Source organism: Megascapheus bottae, chromosome 14, assembly GCF_031878675.1.
Source record: "Megascapheus bottae isolate mThoBot1 chromosome 14, mThoBot2.hap1, whole genome shotgun sequence".
Taxonomy (NCBI): Eukaryota; Metazoa; Chordata; class Mammalia; order Rodentia; family Geomyidae; genus Megascapheus; species Megascapheus bottae.
The window spans coordinates 16,309,967-16,329,705 of record NC_143522.1 but is presented as its reverse complement, the minus strand read 5'-3'; the positions used below and the strand labels follow the sequence as shown (position 1 = coordinate 16,329,705).

Sequence of the window (19,739 nt, the reverse complement as noted above, 5' to 3'; positions counted from 1 at the left end):
CTATCTCCAAAGTAGCTGGGATTACAAACTCAAGCAACCATGCATGGCTGAAATTAAGAAATTTTAGTTTCATTCAATGAAACAATCTAATACTAAACCTAAAAGGGATAAGAAACCTCTGGAAGCAAAATACTGAAGAAAAAACTGTAGGCTACATCAAATTATGTGAGTGTATAAAATATTAGCTAATCAGATAAAAAGGAGGTCATGATTGTCAGGAAGGTAGATCTGTCTCTAGTCATTTATATCAACTTTTTGATGATGATAAATGTTGATGATGTAAATATTTAGTATAACAATATCAGATCCTTCGCCCCTGGTCCTCTCTACTAGTAGGGGGGATGGGGAAAAATACACCCTGACCAGGCCAAGCCACGAGAGGAAGGGGCCCACTGTCCTCCTGCACTCAGCCTTCTTACCCAAGAGCACGAACAGAGATGCCACACAGCTTCCTCAAGGCAGGAAGATCTCTCTCCCTTTATTCCCCAAATCCCTCCTCTTTCTATTGGGTGAGGGAGCCTATCAGTATAAAAGATGGACAGGACAAAGAGGCCCACGTGTTTTATCCCTACTACAAGCCTCAGCAGAAAGTTATTAGACATGGCGTTACTCGGCCCCCAACATCACAGTAAGATAATAATACAACTATGTTGCAATGTAATGAATCTGTCAGCAAGAACAGATGTGTGTGCATTTCATATCTTTAAATTAATATTTACAACTTGCATGGATGATGAGTTTATTTTATTAGAATAAGACTTTACAAGGCTACTTATACTTTCATTAACTCTATACTACTAAACCAGGTGAGAGTACTTATCATGTACCTTCCTGTTGAATTTGCCCAACATCATGTGACTTTCTGGACTCTTCCATCTCACAATGGCTTTCCCCTTTTTGAGATCACAATCTTCATACAGTTTAATATGAAATATGCTTTGAATTGTCTAATTTGCTCTATTTTCCCCCTATGGTCCTGAGGATCAGTCCCAATGCTTTGGGTAATACTCTAGTAATGAGTCCTTTATGATCCCCCAAGTAGTTTTTGCCATCACACTTCACTATAAAAATGGAAACACAAATTCTCCAAAGACTAGCTTTGATTTGTATGCTAGATTAAATCAGATCATAATCAAATTTATGAGACAAATATTTAATGTGAAATCTCCATCAATGATTTATTTCATTGTAGCATTCTTTATGGTATTTATATGTTTACATAGTTGATGTTGCAGAATCTGATAATACTTAAACATAAATGACCCAGAATGAGTCTATTTCAAAAGGAAGTGTGAAGTGTGGAAAACTCATGAATAAATACTTATACTGAGTCTATAATCTAGTTTATTAACTCTGATTTACAGATGAGAAACCAGAGGCATAGAATATATAATTAGCTAAGAAAGATTACAGACCTTAATGATGACCAGATTTATCTCATGGTGTTTCCCTCTATTCTTGTGGGTAGTCACACAATGTGGAAGCTCAAAAGGCAGAAGGTCTACAAACACTCAATGTCACAGAGAGAAAAAAAAGACAAAAGCAAAACCGAGAACATCCAGTTGATTATACAGCCTGGACCACAGTCAGGAAAACAAAAAAGAGGTTTGGACACCAGAGTTCAATGTTTTTCTTGGCCAGGAAAGATCCACATCCTTCTCATTAGATGGAGGTTGATCACTAAATAAAGCCAAGTGAGGGCTGTAGGCACAAGGGTAGTAAGCTCTCCTGGCAGAAGGGCAGTGGTATAGGACAAGAACCCTGAAGAGTGTAAGGGTTGTGCACGTCAGGGAGAGATGCTCAAAGGCAAGCCAGAGCAACTCACACAGAGGAAGACTCCCTATCCTCCAAATCAACTGGAAAGCTCAGAAAGCACTTCAACAGAGAATGTGCTTTAGGAATTATAGAAAATATAGTTCCAGAGAAGGAAGTCATACACTTAGAAGTAGCTATGAAGACATAATTTTTATGAAGGAAGCTGAAAGACTAATAATCAAATGGTTTTGATTGCCTGAACTCCTAAAGTTTTGTTAAATATGGATTGACAGTGAATCATGTTAGTTAATCTCTTTGTTCAGAATGACTGAGATCAACACTTGGAGAAATCTAGAATCTCTGTTAATGATTAAAACTCAATCAAGAGGAAAGACTGTGGGTGATTCCTATTATATCATCCCTCCCCTCTTCTCCTCCTCTTTCTCACCCTCTTACTCCTCCTCCTCCTCATCTTTTTTTTTTCCTTCTTCTTTTGCCATTGCTTGTTCTTTCTTATTCAAATGTTAGGCAACAATTAGGTGAGTGAATTTTAACCTAGCATGACTTCTCCTTAGCTACTCAAGTCATGGAGAAAAATGTATGGTGATACTGGGGCCCAAAGATTGAATGATTGGACTTATGCCAATGAGAATACTGAGTTTTTGTTACCATCTACAAATAAACTTTAATGTTACATAGAGTCCCAGTCCCACAGGTCTGAAGACAAACTTATTTGTATATTTCAATCACCATAAACACCTTCAAGGAAAATCAGTGTATTGTAGTAATTCTGAGAATGTTTCCCATTTATCCAAGTATCCATGGAGATGTTCTGTTGACCAGGCACACAAAAGTATTTCTTCTTTTTGCTTTCTTTATCCACACTCTGGGGACACTGATTGCAAACCCACAGTCAGCTTGTTATACCTGCTGATCCAATGGCCGAAAAGGAAAAAATAAAAATATGTCGAGAAACTTCCAGGGATTCAAAGCTAAATCATGTGGGTTTTGAGCTTTAACTAATAGTTGTTACAACTAGCTTGGGTCCAGTTCGGGGCTAGCAACAGTTGAGTGGGAAGTGGTTTTTACAGCTGAGGGGCTTTGTCATTTTTCTCAGCAAAGCATATACTGGTGTTACTATGGCTTTGTTGGTAATCATGATTGGCTGTATTATGTGGTACCTTGGCTGTTAATCTTCCTAAATGGTTTACCAAATGCTATGTATCCTAAGGACACATAGCATGAATATAAAGGGGTCTGTTTCCAGGTGGTACAACACAGACACTCTGATGCTTAGGTGTTCTGATGAAATGGAAGAACATGCCAGAACTGTCAAAGCATCTGGCCTGGGTGTTCCTAAGCTATATGGTCCCTGAAATGATTCTCTCTTCTAATAGGCAACAGGCCAGGATTGAAGAAGAAACCAAGCCAATTGGAGATGAGCACACCTGTTTGGTAAGAAAAGATATTTTTCCACTGTTATTTCTCAGGATTTCAAATGTATACCCACATAATCTCTTTTGTCCTATGTCCTAGTAAGTTGCCCCTTTATTTGGAAATAAGCCAGTTTCTTGTTTATGGAAGTTTCTCTTCCATTCTCCAAATATAGAAAGCTGAAGGTAGTTTTCCTAATTCTTAGCTGAATAATAGAACTCTTATCAGTAATCAAAGTTTTATAGCTTCTATGCTATAGGGTCATGTCCTCTATTTTGATGGCAACATTTTTCAATAGAAACTAAGTTTTTAAAATTCTGGCTGTTTTAGTGATCTTTAACCTGTGGGAGGATTTTGTTGTTTGTTTCCTAAACTCTCCTTACCCTAGCTCCTGCCTTACTTTGGAACTTCAGCTATTATCTGTATTTGATTCATTGTGTAGTTATGGAATCAATCCACAATGCCTAAGGCTAAGGTGTAGACATGATCAATCATATTGATTCATATTCATATTGATTATTTATTTAAAAAGGTTTGGTTGGGATGCCTACTTGGTACGGCAAATGTACTAGGCATTATCACATTTTTCTTGCAAAGAGCTTGTGTAAGAAGAAAAACAAATATGAACAAATTATGGCTGTTAGAAAGTACACTGGTGTTGGAGATCAGCCTGAGTGAAATTTTAAAGATGATCCATTACCCACAAGCAAGTAGTGAAGTAATTACACAGAATATATAAATCTAATTTCTGTGGCTTTCTGGAAGCATTTATTGCAGGATATCAATAGGTACATTGTTTTTTTTCTTCTTCTTTCTTCTTTCTTCTTCATTTTTGTCAGTCATGGGGCTTGAACTCTGGGCCTAGGAGCTGTCCCTGAGCTCTTCAGCTCAAGGCGAGTGCCCTACCATGGGTTTTCTGGTGGATAATTGAGATAAGTGTCTCCCAGACGTTCATGCCTGGGATGGCTATGAACCATGATCCTCAGATCTCAGCCTCCTGAGTAGTTAGTATTACAGGTGTTAGCCACCATTACCTGGCTACATTAATCTTTGAATGTTTAATTTAGCATGCTTTGGTGCCAGACATTCTACTTAAAAATCCCCGTGATGTTGAGCTGACATCCTCTCTTCGCTGCCTTCAGGACAGACACAGCCACTGCTTAGAGGGCAAGTGAATGAAACCTGGCATTTGAGTGTGAGAATTCCTAAGAACCTGAGACTCTGAGCCTCGGGAGATTCCAGGAGCCTCCAGATTTCCTAAGGAAGGCTTTTCTCCAGATAGATAGGGCTTTCTCCATGTAGAAGAAGAAAAGTCACATACAAAGAGGAAAGTGCCTATACCAAGAGTTAACAACAGAATGAGCACCAGGACCCTTTTCACTTAATATTTCTCAATGGGCTTTTGGAACCAGTTGTGCACTTTCAGACCATATTGTCATGAATTATGAAATTTAACCTGCATTTGGAGTGGAAAAAATAGATGGTAAGTCATTGTGTCATCTGTCATGTGGAAGGAAGAGAAACTGCCATCATCATGAGCTGTCATCATCTACCCTGGGCTTTGCTGCCATAACCCTACTGAAATGTTTCTTCTGGGGTGTCCTCTGAGATTAAAAACTACCCCGTGTGTTTTAATAGGACTCGGCTTGGCCTGAGAGAGATAGTAGAACTCCCCCTTTGGGCCTCATAAATGAGAACTTAGTTGTCATCTGGAGTTTTTCCACTTGGGAATATGTTTTTTTCTTAAAGCCATTTTAAGCAACTATTAAATCAGTGGAATCTCATCTAGAAGCTAAAAATGTATGCATTATGGCCTGAGGATAGTTACTCAAGAGATTTCTTTGGAATCAGTCTCGGTGAACCTACAAAACATAGAGTGCCTCTCAAGAGAGAGATTTAAAAATGAGACATGCTATCAAAGCAGTCTCAGCTATACTGATAAAATATTTCCCCATGTAAAAAAGTAGAAATGTCTGAGAATGAAGACAAATGTGAAAATATTCTTGACATCAAGGGAGACCTGAGGAATGTAAACTTAATGTAGAACATAACTAGCAATTAGCATTGTCAGTACTCGGGCCCTTTCTCTGTTCTACTCTATGAATATTCTCAGTAGAACATATAAGTATTCAATAAACATGGCCCTATGCTTAACTTCAATATTTTTGTTGTTTATTTTTTACAACAGGGAACACTAAAGTGCAGGTAGGCAAGCAGAATTACTTTTTGCTGTTCAAATTTCAAGGTTTGACATTGGAAAGACATTTTCAGCATCTTCCATTTCTTATTCTGGCTACCAGGATTTATTCCCCGCTGTAATTGGATTAATTCAGATGCTACTGGAAATTGTCTCTCACTTTCCTTTTCTAATTACAAAAGGGTTCCAGCTTTAATATTTTTTGCAATCTCCATACAGATCTTATTTTTGAATGCCAATGTGGACATAAGAAAATTACTTTCATTTCATGTTTTTATTTTCATCCCCTGTAAAATGGAAAAGTATGGAGTAATTAGTGCACAAGGAGCATTTCATGGTTTGATTATTCCATCAATTCATATGCATATAGTTTATTATTTTTTTATATAATATTACAATGTTACTCTAATCTTGATCTAAAGGAATCCTGGAAAAGCATGTCATTTCTTCTCCAAAGGAAACTATAGTTATTGTGTATGTTACCAGTCTGTCATCGTATTATATTCAGTCAAACATTCAGTCATATTTATTTATCTGTAAGATTCCTACATTTGTAATGTATAATTTATACTGCTAGATAAAGTGTACCATCATTTTGGAGGCTTGATTCAGCTAGGAAATATTTCTGTTCTCTTCCACATACTTCTATATATAATGATTGTTAGTATCAATGTCCCTTCTTTTTTAGATAGTTACATGTCTCATAATGATGAATAAACTGACATGTTTCTTGACAAAAACAAAAATAAACATCTGTATATATTCAAATTTTACTTATGGGCATATAAATTTCCCTTTTCTCACCATAACAAAACTCAGAGACAACCTACTATTTGCATATATATATATACATATATATACATATATATATATTTGTATACACACACACATACACACACAGTGCCCATATAGAGCCTTGAACTCAGGGCTTAGATGCTGTCCTTCAGCTTTTGTGCTTAAGGATAGTTTTACTACCACATGAGCCACAGCTCTACTTCCTGCTTTTTTTGGTGGTTAATTGAAAAGAATTCCAGCTGGTTTGGGACTGTGTGATCTTCAGATCTCAGCTTGCTGAGTAGCTGGTTTTATAAGCATTAGTCACAGATGCTCAGCTAATTAGCACATATTTTGTAACTCCAATAGTTAATAATTGAAGCTATCTTTCAAAGAGTATTTTATCTCATGCTGATTAGACCAAATTATTTGAGGATTGGCTTATGAATAGTTGGTCAAGTCACCCACAACACTGAGTGAATTAAAAGTTTCTGAGAATGGTCACTATGACACTGGACTAGGACTTGGTGTTCTGGGAAACATAGGAAATATTATTAGTCAAATTCCTTTCTTGTTCATTTCGTGTGGTTTCTGGTGTTCTTTCTCTCTTCCTCTAAATGTGTTGAAGTAGAATAAGCAGTCTTCTGAGATAAAAGATTGAATTATAGATGCCAGGAATATTTCATTGGCAAGTAATAAAAAAACTTAGTTTCTGCTTGCTCAAGCAAAGATTGAAGTTAGAAAATGTTCCAGGACTATTATCTTCAAATCTGTGTTTCAACTTGCAGTAGTGCTAATCTATCTCCTAATAGTTATGGTGATGGGAAAGGACCAACACAGGGAGCATGTTGTAATATATTTCACTGATCAGGGAGTGTTCTTTGACATCTATAAGCTTTAGCAAAGTATACAAAGTATGGCATCAGCAGATTTCCAAGAATCTGTGCATCACAATTCAAAGAAACCCAGTATATCCTAAGCTTATAACCAAGACCAAATTTTTCTCTTTCTTAATGATCCGCATTCCTATTTTTAATGCTGTAGAAACTGCTGACCTCTTTGTATGATAAAATTTAAGTTTCTCAGTGGCTCAATGGAAGACTATAATCTCTTTATCTAGTGGAAGGATAAATGAGACATGAGGTCACCTGAGTTAGGCATAGTTTGAAGAAGAAGCTAAGTGTGATGGCCAAAAGGCAATGTGAATCCTCATGTTTAGGGTTTCAGTACTCAAGATAATGCTGATTCCAAAATCCTACCAATAGGAAGAATACAGATTCCACCAGGCTATGGAAGTCAGGCCAAGAACATGCCAGCTGTGAGAACTTCTCTGAGAGCTGGCCACCTGGATTCATTCCTGTCCTCTTACCCCATTAAAGTGGAATTCTACAAACAAGATAGCTTAAGTCAGAGGAATATATGCTTTCATGTTTCTGGCGCAATAGTTCTAATATCAACATAGTGGCAAGGTTGGTGCTCTCTGTGGTGTGGGAGGAGGAAGTGCTAATTTAAGTCTATCCCTTTGACTTATAGACTGTTGTCTTCTCCCTATATCTGTTCATATTCTCTATCCTCTGTGCATATGTGTGTTTTTGCTCAATTTTCTTCTTTTCATAAAGACACTGGTCATGTTGTATTAGGAAGCTCACCTAGCCCAGTGCACCTTCATTTAACTAACCATACTTGCAATGATTCTATATTTGCAGCCGTCTATTTCCAAATAGCTTATGAGGTGCTAGGAAATAGAACTTCAACACATGAAATTCAGAGAGATACCAATCAACCCATAACACTTGAACTATGAAATTTTACTCCAGTAGAGTTAGGCTGACATTTACCAAACAAATTAAAATCAAGTATAATGAGTATTGTATTAGAGCATGGGTCAGGTAGTAGGTGAGTTCACAATCATGACAAGTTTTCCTTCGAAGGAAGTGCACATACATTCAAGGCTTTTAAATAGAGTTGTAACACACTGAAATTGGTATTTTAGAAGCTCTCATTAAAAAATGGATTGTTATAGGGAAAAATTCACAAAGTTGAGAAAGATTGAGATGGTGAGAATGGGGAAACTAGACAATAAAAAATATTAGGCCTGGAGATATACATCAATAGAAAATTTCCTAGCAAGTTTGAGATCCTGAATTCAAACTCTAGAAATGCCAAATACATACATACATACATACATACATACATACATACATACATGCATACATACATACATACATACATGCATACATACATACATACATACATACATACATACATACATGCATGCATGCATATAAAATGTTTTTGAAAGATTGCTGACAGGTACTGCTTCCCTGTAGCTCTATAAACAAGCAATGTAAACTCAGGCATATGTCTTCCAAGAAGATGGACAAATCACTAAGCCAGAAGATGAAATCTAGTAATAAAACAGATAGTAGCTAGAGGAACTAAAAAAAAAAATATGGACTCTAAGTGGCTATTGCGTATCTAAAAATGCAAACAAAAAGAAATTTGCTTCAGAGGCAATCAGAATCACCATGTAAATCTGCTTCATCCCACACCATCCCACTTGAGCCTGCCTCTCCCCCCACTCTCACTCTCCCTTTTCCTTTCCTCCTTCCCCCCCCCACTCCCACTTCTTGCCTTGCTTTTACCTTCCAGTGAACAAAATCCTGCAAGGCATGGGAAGCCTTGCCTGTGCTAACTAGGCTCTAAAAGTATCTATGTCCCATTGTCTAGACAAAAAACCCTAACAGGAGAGTCAAACAGCAGAGCCAATTTTAATCTTGCACAGACTAGATCAGTGAAGAAGACATCATGATACCCCTTCCCTAAAGAAATGCTTCAGATAAGTGGGCAGCCACACCTAGGCTCTAACCCTACCTGTGAGGAAATCTGAGCAAATTTCCCCATACCCAGTGTTACTCATTGAGACCTTGCTGCCCAGTCAATCCCAGAGTAGACACAACTCATCTGATTCCTAAGAAAATATTGAGCTAAGAACCCCATGTGTGGCTGTATATCTATGGGAGGGTGAGGCTTCTGCTTATTCCTATGGTCAAAATATAGATGCGACCTTGATGTGGTAAATGGATCAACGCTGTTACAACTGGATAAGGAATATGGTTCAGTTGAGAAAAAGAAGGAAATAAGTCACAGAAAATTTAAAACTAAATAAAAGAAGCCCATCCACAAAGATTACCTAGTTCATGATTCCAGATATAAAATGTCCTGGGACAGGAAAAACTGCAGAAATAATTAAAATTAAATAAAAGATCATTGTTTCCAGTGGTTGGTGTCAAAGTGATAAATAACCAGAAAGCAGTAGTGGCCCTGCTCTGATAATATGATGCTGAACATATGCCACCATATATTGGTCCAAACTCATGGCCTCATGCCAACGATAAACTTTAGTTTGGACTCTAAGTGTAGAATCAGCAGCCTTGAAGGATGGTGGTCACCATTTTAAGGGTTAGCTGACATCTAGTTCCCCTTATTGGTCCATGAAGAGGCATTGTGTGTGGCTTTTTAGGGAGGGCCCAGGGTACTACTGGTTCTTTTTAAGTTCCATTGGGATTATATCACTGTTCACTGATGCCAATTTGATGCTAGGCAAAAGATTTGCCAGCCTCCAATTACCTCCCTGCACAGAGGCATTTGATTCTACCACCCATTTTGGGATTTGAACATGAGTCTCCAAGGTGTTAAGCCCAGATGTTAGAGAAGAAAACCACTGGGCTGTTCTACGTTGTCTCATTTGTGTGTTATTGTGCCATATGGTATGGAGCAAATATTAGTGTGCGGAAATATAAAACATCGGGACGCATCTGAGTTATTTCTCCCCTGTTACATTTGATAGGCAAATGCCGGAAACACTTCATTTCATAGCTGCATTTATCATTCAAAATAAATCGTGCAATTGGGGGGCATAAAATGAGATGCTTTAGAATGCATGCGATTACTAAGTATTGCATATTTCTCCCAAGAAATGGCTGAATTATGCAGTCAATGAGAAGGGTTGCTGCCTTCAGAATAGGGACAGAGAAGCTTTGAGGTGATACATAGGATAGATTAATGTTAACCAAACCTTCCTTTTCTTTTCAATCCAAGACATAAATTACTACAGGAGTAGCTTTGTATCTTTCATTTGTTAATTTCATGCATCCATTTTGTTTTCATTATTCAGTATATTTTTTTCAAAACTTAAAATTGATGTAGATCTACTGTTTTCCAGTGGGTTCCATTTTATCTTCAGAGATATATTTACATAGAAATGAACTTGAATAGAAATGAACAGCTAGGTGATCATTAAAAAGTATTTTTAACTAGGCAAGACTCAGTATTAGAGAAACAGGAAGAAAATGTGAATTTAAGTCTTACCGGGATAGGGAAAGCTCAAAAAGAAATGTAAGGTCAGTTTAGTTCCAGGTAGTTAAATGGGCGATGTTCAGAGTCTACCAAGTTTTAATTAAGAATCAGCAAATCACTGAGGTTGCAACATAGAACATGTCCCATGCTATCTTAGAGTTTCCCTTACCATCTGACTTACATTACAGAACATGTAGAGTCTGGCCAGGATAAAGATGTTTCTTTATTTTACACAAAACTATTACTCTGAATAATTAGCAAAGTGAATTATCATAAGCTGCTTAAAGCCTGTCAATATAAGATAAAAAAAGAGTTCTTCCAGTTTAATTTTCAGAAACAACTTCAAAAATTATTTCTTCAATTGGTTTTCTTTGAAAAATAATGTTCCCCTAATCTTATACATGTAAGTTCTCTTTCCTGTTATTCTTCCTCTGTTATTCTCCAGTTACTGGCACCAAAGGTATGCCATTCTTTCTTTTGGCAATCCTGACTATATCTGAAAATCTGGGTGCTTTCTTTTCTTTTTGTTTTTTTTTGTTGTTGTTGTTTTCTTCTCTACTCTTTTCTTTTCTGAAAAGGGGCATGAACTCAAGGCACAGACACTGCCCCTTAGGTCTCTGGCTCAAGGCTAGGGCTCTTCCATTTAAGTCTCAGCTCCGCTTCCTTTTATTTGCTGGTTAATTGGATATAAGGGTCTTCTGGACTGATTCTCCTACATATGCCTGATTTCAAACCATGATCCTTGTATCTCAGTCACCTAAGTAAATTTAGGTATGAGCAATTGGCTTCAAATTGTTTTTGTTTTCACTTTTACATGAGCCCACAGTTGAAAATTCGCCTTGAGTCTTAGAAGAGAATTTGAACGTGGAATTACCTGAGCCCCACTGGAATGGGTTAAAACTCTAGGACAATTGAGTATGGATCACACATATTTTGTACTATGAGAAGAACTTGTCACTTGAATACCTGAGGTGGAATGCTGTGGCTTCAATGTGGTTTGTCTCCAGAGGTTCATGAGTCAGAGAATAGAGCCTCAGTATAGCAATGTCCTGCTGGGGGTCATGAGAGCTTTAAACAAGAGTTCAGTGGAGAAGACTGGAGATAATGCCCTTGGGAGGGGTTTTGGTAGTTCTAATGAAACTCTTGGTTAGTTATGACTAGGCTTTCATTAAAAAAAAAAGTCAGACTACTCTCTGGCTTCCTATCTTACAATGTAGTGTACTTTTTCTTCTTCAAGTCAAGAAATTCACTAATGGTGATAAAAATAATTAAAAACTAATTTATTAATTAACTATTAAAGTTAGCAGATCTGGCATGATTTGTTAGATTTATGGATCTCATAGCTCGTGATCCTTCCTGGTTGACCCTAAAGGTCATCTCATGCCTCAGGAAGTTTGATAGCATTCTGGAATCCCAACTATCATACCTAAATTACTGTCACAGGGAAAGATAAAGGGAGAGAGAATTCCTTCCACTTGCTTTGAGTATCTCTTCTGGAAGTTCTTGTAGGCCTTCTGCTTGAACTTTATCGGCTGGAACATGTCCCATGAACCATTTGTAACTACAATGTAGTCCAGAAAATTACTTTTTTTCTTGAAGCCAGGTGCCCAAATAAAATTTAGGATTATGTTATTATCAAAAGAAGTGTTACTGAACATTAGGAGGCAATAACTATCACATTTCATCTTTTCAACATTCCCTTGAATACTTATTGTAGAAAACATATATCTCTACAACTCATTTACTCTCTTGATGTTATTGTCATTCATTCACTTGACAAATGTGATATACATTATTGTGTATTAGATCCAGCTGTACCACTTTGAAGTTTTGCAGGAAATCAGAGTTCCAAGTCACTGGCCTGACCTCTTGGATTTTATTATAATTAGCAGGCAGGCATTGTTAAACCAACACTTACTTAACACAAAGTAAGGTAATAATAAAGTCTGTGAATAAAAGTCAATTAGCATAGTGGGATGATGTATCATGATGTCAATTTAGGCAGGGTTATCCTAAAGGGCATTTGAAGCACTATGGGAGCAATTATCTGAGTGGAGTAATCAGAACATCCAGAGGTGGAGCTTTCTACACAGAAGGATCAAATGCATCAACAACAGAGATTAGCATTGCAATGATGCTGCTGAATGTTACATGACATTACAGAAGGCGAAGGAGGGCTAGACTGGGGGTGGCTTCCAGCAATATTGCAAATTTTGGGTGTTGCTTTGAGTTTTAAGGGGACTGCTGGAGTATGTTAGCTGCTGAATGTAATCGGTCTAAGCTATTGAACAGATTGTTTTGATTACTGAATCAATAATAGAGCAACCAAAGAAAATAGTGAAGTTAGAAGCAGAAGGAAAGCAAGCAGAGTTGTAAGAGACTTATTTAGAAACTTCAAATGAGAGATGATATAGGCTTGAACAAAAGTGCCAATAATGATAAATGTGATCAGTCATTAGACTCAGGATATATTTTGAAAGTGGAGCAAATTAATCAGGTGTGAGGTGAAGATAAAGGATACCAAAGGTGACTGTCAGCTTTTTATGATGGTTAATTTTATATATTAGTTTGGGAGGTCCTGGTATCTAGTTGTGAGTTACATTTCAATCTAAGTGTTCTCATAAAAATATCTTTAAGATATACTTAATGGTAAAATTAATAAACTTTTAATAAAGCCAGTTACTCTTAATGATGTAGGTAGGAACCATTCAAAAGGATGATGATCTTAAGAGTTAAGACCAAGAAAGGAATTTGTTTCTAGTGTTGACCAGAGCATCAACCCTAATCTTAGTTTATAGACTGATTTGCATATTTTGTAAATATCAGACTTGCAAGTCTTTATAAATATAGGTTAATTCCTTAAAGTTTCTTGGTCTATCTTCCATCTCTCCTTTATAAACATAATCTCTCTCTCTCTCTCTCTCTCTCTCTCTCTCTCTCTCTCTCTCTCTCTCTCTGTCTTTATCTCCCTCTTTTTCTTACATATTTATAAGGATGAGTTTTTTAAATTACTTCTTGACTTCTGAAATTGTTTCTCTAATCTGGTTAGATCTAAAAGCATTAACAATTATGATTCTAGTAGTAAAGCAACAGGTATGATATGACAAGTGAGATATCCAAATTTTCACCAGAGATTAACTCTACTTTTCCAGAGGAAATAGCATCACTTCCCTAAGATATCTGTCTTACAAAACATTGCTGATTCTCCTTGAAGCAACCCCCTGACTTCTCTTGTAGAGAAGATTTGAGCCTTGTAGCTAGATCCTAAAGGAAAAAAATACATATTATGACCAATGAGGAGGTGCATTTTTCTCTAAAAGATTTACATGCATATTCTAGCTTGCAGAGACAGAAATCTGAAAGATAATATGGTGTATATATTGGTAAAAGTATGTAGGTTATTGGTGAGTGAACATGAAGTTGAGATTATATAGAATTTACTGACTTAGGCCCACTCAATAAATAATCCACAAGTAATGCTGAAGTTTGAAGAAGGGTATTGCTTAGACATAGTTTGAGAAGTATGCCCTAAAACTTGATGTGCCAGAAGCTTGTTCACCAATGTGGCCTCATGAAAAGAGTAGTCTAATAGAAGATGGATAGTTTATTGAGCGCTCTGCCCTCAGAAAGGATTATTACAGGTTTCATGATAAGAATTAATTCCCAAGAGTGTGAATTATTTTTTTAATAAGCAAGCCATACACCTGAATCTCATTGGCTCTTGTTTTGTCATGTGATGTTTTCTGCATGTATTCCTGTAATCATAATATTATCTGCCATGAGGCTTTCTTCATGGGCTGGAAGGAGAGAATTTTCCAATCTTCCAATTACTAAGACTGTGTGATCAATAAACCTCTTGTATTTATAATGTATCTAGCCTCAACTACTAAGACTTCCAGCTACTAAGACTGTGTGATAAACAAACTTCTCATATTTATAATGTATCTAGCCTCAGGTATGCTGTTAGAACAACATTAACCAAATTCATACAGACGGAAAGGGCTTTAATTGTTAATCTGAAACCCAGACAAAAAGGTTGTTTTCATTAAACAGATTGAAATAACAGAACTATCTGGTGGAGTATGTCATTCAAAAGCTTACTGGGTAGACTGTTACAGTGAATTTATCATTTAAGATATTTTCATCGTACTAGGAAGCTCTAGAGGGCATTCTTTTTAGGCAGGACTGTAAAAAATAAGTTTGTAAGGGAAACACTAGTACCCTTGAAGACCTCTGTTACTGTTCTTTTCTGTAGGATAGGAATTAGAGTGGGGAACTGCTGAATTAGAAAGCTAAATGCAATGGGAGTAATTGAATCCCAAGGTGACAGGGATCAAGTAATGGCATTTAGTTGCCAAAGGCAAAATGGGAAGAGTTACCAAATGGATAGCAAGGTCAAAACAGCTGTGAGAATTACATGACTCACAAAGACCTGTGGTGTGGGCTAGTCATGGCATTCCTCAAATGAAGTAATTGGGGACTCTACTAAATTCCTCATAGATCTGCATAAGTACAGAACTCTAGAACAGGGAACAATAGTAACTTGGGAGGGGGTGGGAGGAGGAAAAGAAGGAGAAAAACATGAGAAGGTGTAACAAGGTTCAAGAAGTAATGTACTCACTACCTTATGAATATAACTGTAACCCCTGTATACCTAAGCTGCTAATCGACCAAATAAACAACAACGAAAACCAGAGAGCCACAGTCCTTTTAATCAATTCCTAAATGTTGGCCAGTTTACAGGCACAGAACCTCTCAAATGAAGGTAAGGCTGGATCTGTTTGAGAAAGGCACCTCTCCAGATGGACAGAACCTTATGTTATTAATTTGTCAGTACCTAAGTAGCTCCAAAAAATCATCTACCTTGTTACCAGTGTCAATATTTACTAGGGGAAAAAGAAGCAATCACTTTGCTGGGATTACTATACAATGTCTCTACATTGTCACTAATATGAAATGCCCCTTTCCCTCCTGGCATGTCACTGTGTCCTGTGAAGAGAAACAAAAACCATTGAACTTGAAGTTCAGGCTCTAACTAGAGTTATTAGGTCAAAAAGGAATTGTACTGCCTGAGATGAGTGCTTCTTATTATCATGAGAAATTTAGATGGATACTCCATTATGAACATAAGAAAGAGTAGTATGTCAGAAATGAAAAATAAATGCTTAGGCAGTCTCTTAATACTAGCATGCCCTGAAATTAAAGTCAATAGGAAATTAGAGTAACCCAATTCAGAAACCCAAGGCCCTTTTGGAATAAGATCCTCTTTCAGGTAAAGAACTATGACCATCTGAGTTGCTTACAGAAGTAAAGAAATACGAAGTTGGTAGAAGAGGAAGATACTTATAAATATTAGTTATAAGTATGCATATAGCTGCAGAAATGATGAGAGAATAAGTATTATCTAAGGTCTCTGCATCTTCTTCTGGGGAAAGGGTTGATGCATTTATTATATACAGAATGTCTGTATTTCTTCTAAATTCATATGTTGAAATTTTCATTCCCATTGTGGGAAGAGTGAGTTGATACCCTCAGACAATAGAATTTAAAGGACTTTCTAGCTTTCTACCCTGTGAGAGGAGACAGGGCAGTGTGACAGTATGCAGGAATGTGTTTATGAGAAATTGACCATCTGGCACCCTGATCTCAGACCTCCAACCTCTAAAATCCTGAGAAATAATTTTTTATTGTTTATCAGTTATCTGATGTATAGTACTGTGTTATAGCACCCTGAATTGACTGAGACAGTGTTTTGGTTTTATACAAGATGGTAATGTAATGTTAGGCAGACATAAGTTGTTATTGTCTTTATTTGAAGATTAAGTATGGGGATATGAATAGATGCCAGTTTGACAGGTGGTGAACTCTGCTGGTGAATTTTACGTGTCATCTTGGCCAGCATATGGTATTCAGTTTTTCAAATACAATTCTGGACATTGCTGAGAAGTTGTTTTTTTGTGTGTGTGGAGGTATAATTAACATTTGAGTTGATAGACATTGAGTAAAACAGATTCTCATTATCCCTTTGTAAATTTCAATATGAATTCATCCCTAGATTTCTATTCTGTCTCACTTTTTTATGATGATTTCAGACTTGCTACCCCTCAAAATCTCGGGAGATGATTTCTTGTAAAATCTCTTTCTGTGTTTTCATCAGTTCTATATTTCTGACTGATTAGATAAGCATTGATACAAACAAATGAGCAGATAATTGTAACTGAGCAAACTGAGAAGACATAGAAATAAAGGAGGGTAAAAGATGGAAGAGAAAGAAGACAAGCAGGAGCAGGAATTTTACTTCTGATGTGCTGTGGTTAAAGATCTGTTTATATAGCCAAACAGAGATGACAAGCAAGCAAGCAAGCAGTGAATTTAATACACAGAGCTCAACTACAGAGAGAACCTAGAAACTAGAAGGAAGCTTGAAGAGTAGAGTATGAGCAAGTTCAGTATCAGAAGTCAAGAAGAAAGATAATAGAGGAAAGGAAGCTGAAAAAGAACATACCTTTATTCATTAGACTGAAGAAAATCCAAGAGGGTATCGTGATCCTGAAGATAGATAAACATCTTGAGGATGGTTTATGCCCTGGTGTCTCTGTACTTGATTTGGTACCCTGGGTCTTGTCTATAGGTTTATGTGAATTGGGGAAGGAAAGGGGAACAACAAAATGGTCAGACACAGGACAAAGGGTGAATGAATTCAACAGTGATAATCCCAAAACAGTATGTTGGAAGTGAACTTTATACCTTGGGGGATGGGGTTGGGGGAGGGAAAGTAGAAAAAAAACAAGGGAAGGGATAAAAATGGTCAACAAGAAAAGTATTCATTACTTTATGTATGGGACTGTAACCTCTGTGTATGTTACCTTCACAGTAAAATTTGAGGAGCATAGAAAAATATATATCTATATTTTTGATGAACCTGTGCTAGCCATTTGCATTTTTGAATTTGTACTGAATTTGTATTTTCTTTTTTTCATATATTTTTATTGTAATTAATAAAAGGGTTACATTATATTTGCCAGATAGAAGGTGCATTAATTCACATACATTGATACCCTTTCACATGTCTTGGTTCCTATTTCCCTCTCCTCCACCCACACCCCTCATCTTGTTTTCTCCCCTTCCCTATCCAATTTCAAATAACCAAATACAAATATATCCCATATATCAGGTAACAAAGTGAGATACTGTAATAATATGAGATAACCAAGGGACAGCAAAAGAGATGAGAGTTAACATAGTACCTTAAGAACAACAATCATTCATTATATGGCTTATGTTTCTATATCCTAGAGATCCTTTCATTTAGTGTCCTACTATATGGCCTTTTGTATCAAGGTTTTGCTCTATTACAAATCTCTGCTAGGAGAGCCCAAGGTTTCTACTGATTATGACAAATGAGGGAAACCATTGAGCCTAAGCTCCTTTGAGACTGGCTTACTTCACTTAATATGATTTTTTCTAAGTCTTTCCATTTCCTAACAAATGGGTCGATGTTGTTTTTTCTGACAGCAGCATAGAATTCCATTGTGTACAAATAACACATCTTGTTGATCTACTCATCAACTGAGGGACATCTAGGTTGGTTCCATATCTTTGCTATGGTAAATAGTGCTGCAATGAACATTGTTGTGCTAGTGGATTTTAGTATGTCCTTGTTTCTGGACAATTGGGTAAATGCCAAGTAGTGGAATTGCTGGGTCATAGGGGAGTTCTATGTTTAGTCTTTTGAGGAACTGCCCTACTGCTTTCCATAGTGGTTGAACAAGTTTGCACTCCCACCAACAGTGTAGTAGTGATCCCTCCTGGCCACATCCCCTCCAGCATCTGTTGTTATTAGTTTTCTTGATCCTGGCCATTCTAACTGGAGTGAGGTGGAATCTTAGAGTTGTTTTGATTTGCATTTCTTTTATGACCAGAGATGTTGAGCATTTCTTCATGTGTCTATAGGCCATTTTTGTTTCTTCTTCAGAGAAGATTCTCTTTAAGTCTTTGGCCCATTTTTTAATGGGATGGTTGTTACTTTGGAGATTAGTTTTGGAGTGATTCAATCTTTTGAGCTGTTGATATATTTTAGATATGAGGCCTTTGTCCGTTGTTTGGTTGGTGAAGATCTTCTCCACTCTCTAGGTTTTCGAATTAGTTTACTAGCTATGTCCTTTGCCATACAAAAGCTCTGCAGTTTAATGCAGTCCCACTTATCCAGTCTTTCTCTGATTTGTTGTGATTCTTGGTCCTTATTAAGAAAGTTTCGACCTGTGCCAAGGAGGCCTAGTATATCTCCTATTCCTTCTTGTAGAGTTTTCAGAGTGTCGGCTTTTACCTTCAGGTCTTTGATCCATTTGGAGTTAATTCTAGTGCAGGGTGACAAAGAAGGATCCAACTTTAGTTTTCTGCATGTGCTTAATCAGTTCTGCCAGCACCACTTGTTGCAGAGGCTATCTTTCCTCCATTCTATTGTTTTGGCTCCCTTGTCAAAGATTAGGTGGCCATAGGTCTGTGGTTTAATGTCTGGGTCTTCAGTTCTATTCCATTGGTCTTGTGCCAGTACCAAGCTCTTTTGAGAATTATAGCTCTGTAATAGAGTCTAAAGTTTGGTATTGAAATTCCTCCTGTGCTGTTCTTTCTGCTAAGAAGTGTTTTTGCTATACGGGGTCTTTTATTATTCCATATGAAATTTTGGATTGCCTCTTCTATTTCTTTAAAGAATGACATTGGGATAGTGATAGGTATTGCGTTGCATTTGTAGATAGCCCTTGGCAAGACTGTCATTTTCACGATATTGATACTTCCAATCCAGGAGCATGGGAGGTTTTTCATTTTCCTTAGTTCTGCTTTAATTTCCTTTTTCAGGGTTTTAAAATTTTCATCAAAAAGGTCCTTTACATTCTTAGTTAAGGTAATTCCTAGGTACTTTATTTTCTTTGAGGCTATTGCGAAAGGAGTTACTTTCCTGATTGTTGCCTCATTCCTCTCACAGTTGGTGTAGAGGAAGGCAGTTGATTTTTGAGGGTTAATTTTATAGCCTGCTACCCTTCCAAAGTTTTGAATCAGCTCAAGGAGCTTGGGAGTAGATTCTATAGGATTCTTTAAATGCAGGATCATGTCATCTGCAAAGGGTAAGTTTTACTTCCTCTCTCCCTATTTGGATCCCCTTTATGCTTGCTTCTTGCCTTATTGCACTGGCTAGGAATTCTAAAACTATATTAAAGAGGAG

At 37.0% G+C, this 19,739-nt stretch overlaps 1 long non-coding RNA gene across 1 annotated transcript in view; it reads left to right on the top strand.

The window, feature by feature from the left end:
- The first annotated feature begins 2,618 nt into the window (after positions 1–2,618).
- Positions 2,619–19,739, top strand: part of LOC150054756 (uncharacterized) — a 54,429-nt gene continuing 37,308 nt past the window's right edge. The window contains exons 1-2 of the long non-coding RNA XR_016537653.1: positions 2,619–2,756; positions 3,153–3,210. This is a non-coding gene — a long non-coding RNA (uncharacterized LOC150054756). The remainder of the gene's footprint in view (positions 2,757–3,152; positions 3,211–19,739) is intronic.